This window comes from Amborella trichopoda, chromosome 9 (genome assembly GCF_054954075.1).
Source record: "Amborella trichopoda isolate Santa Cruz 75 chromosome 9, AtrichopodaSantaCruz75HAP2 v2.0, whole genome shotgun sequence".
In the NCBI taxonomy this organism is placed as follows: Eukaryota; Viridiplantae; Streptophyta; class Magnoliopsida; order Amborellales; family Amborellaceae; genus Amborella; species Amborella trichopoda.
This window is the reverse complement of record NC_142344.1, coordinates 22,606,846-22,609,075: the sequence shown is the minus strand read 5'-3', so window position 1 is coordinate 22,609,075 and position 2,230 is coordinate 22,606,846.

The following is a 2,230-nucleotide window of genomic DNA, read 5'->3' as shown; positions in this document are numbered from 1 at the left end:
AAAAATAAATTCTTTGAGGATTGAGAGAAACAATTTTTTTATTGAGAGGTACTCAACCTGATTTTCTGTTGAGAGAATTGCATTGTGATGTAAATGTCACTAAAATGAAGATTCACTAAATGGTATGATTTAGGGATGGAATTGAGCACTATTTTATATTTTTGAGTCTATTTCAATACTCAAAAGGATTCAGAGATAAAATCTTTATGAGTTGAGAGATATCATATTTTTATCATTGGATGCTCAAGTTCTATTATGCAGTAAATTAAAAGATATGACGTGATAAGGCACATCTTTGGATTCCTAATTATGGAGACCTTTTTAGGGCTCATTTAAAAAAATGTTTTAAAGTATGCCATGAGTATGGTTTATTATAGTAAAACTTTAGAGAGATGTAATACAGAGTGGGCGAGATATGACACTCTAAATGAAGAGTATTCGATCTGGGAATAGCAGAAAAAAAAAAACACACAATATTTATAAAAACATCTTGGTTTTTTCAAGATGAAGGGATACATAGATAGACTTGGTGGTAGCAAAGAAACACTAAAGATCAGTGGGGGAATTAAATTTAAAATGATGGGATGAAGAAGATAATTTCTTCACGGTGTGAGATAGAGAGAATCCAAGTGCCGAAGAGATGGACACTTCATGACATGTAAAACCGATAACCAATTTATTCTCCATAAGTTGCAAGCTCTTCCAAGAGCATAAAAGTTTGTAAAACAAGTAAAAATAAGGAATCAAGAAAGCTCAAGTAATACACTACATGGTTTTGTGGTATGAAATATATCCCACATTACATAGTAAGGTCACATAGAGGAAGATGATTCAATAACTTTTTATTTTATATTTAATATGCTTTGGTTATATTTTGGCTAATTGTTTTATGAATATGTATAGAGTGTATGAACATTAAGTGATAAGTGCTAAAAAATTTGACAGAGCCGATTTTTTAATATCTTGTATTTAAGTAGTTACTACCTCAAGTAGTTAATACAGATGCAAGCTATCTCACGGATCCAGATGATACTAAGTCTATATCTAGATATGTGTTCATGCTTGGAGGGGGTACAGTTTCTTACAAATCAAAGAAACATGATGTGGTGGAATTGTTCAACATGGAGGCATAATATGTGGCCGATTGTTTGGCGGCCAAGGAGGCCGTTTGGTTTAAAAGACTTCCTTAATTTGATTTGACTTTCACCGTGTGTGTTTTGAGGCAGTAAGGATTTTCTGCTACAACATGACGGCGATACGCATGTCAAAGGAGTCATGATTCCAGTGGGAGCACTTGCTAGTATTTGACAAGCCAATTGAAACAACAAACTATAGTGTTGTTCACCCATGGAACCCGGATGTGTGGCGCTGGTTGTATGCCTACAAAAGGGAGCAGCTTATTTGAAGAACTCCTTTGAGTCCAAGAAGATACGACCCCATGCGATGATGATACATAATGATCTTCTACGACAACAGGTTCATGATTCACAATGCGATATGAAAGATGGACTATAACTACTTTTGAGATGAGATCCAAACAACAAAGAAAAAAAAAGTCGTTGCTTTCATAAGTCATTTTGTGAAAGGATTGATGACGAAAGCCATAATTAATGTATAGAGAGAAAAGAAGTGAAAATTCTTGAGAGAAAGATTGTAATTGAGAGAGAGAGAAGGAGATGAGAGAAAGTGAGGAAGAGAGAATGTAAGGCTTTCAAAGACAAGTGAGAGATGTTGGGTGAGTGTGGCTATTAAAGGCCTTATGAGTGATTGTAAAATGAAATGATATAGTGGAACATGAACTCAATGTGAGTGTGGTCTCTTGTGGACCATACTAAGTAAACGATGTTTGTTGAAATCGAACTATGCTTGACAGTTTAGGCCAGTCAGTTGGGAAAAACTTATGTTATCAGGGCATAGAAAATTAACCGATAAGGGTTTTAATGGGTCATCCCTTGATGAGGTTGGAGTATGTTCGAATGAGTGAGTCGAGTGACTGTGTGACCCTTGTGTGTGATGATGGCCTTTAGAGACAGGGCAAAAGATTCATCCATGTACCATCATATGTCATGCATATTGATAGACCGTTTCAGTAATGCAAGTAACTATTCAGGGTGAAACGTATACATGTGCGAGAGATACCCATATGCGTCACAGGAGCTGTGGTCGCATCATGTCTAGGTGACCTTGACCCGTCTCTAGTGGAGAACCTGAGATCCACAAACTAGGATTG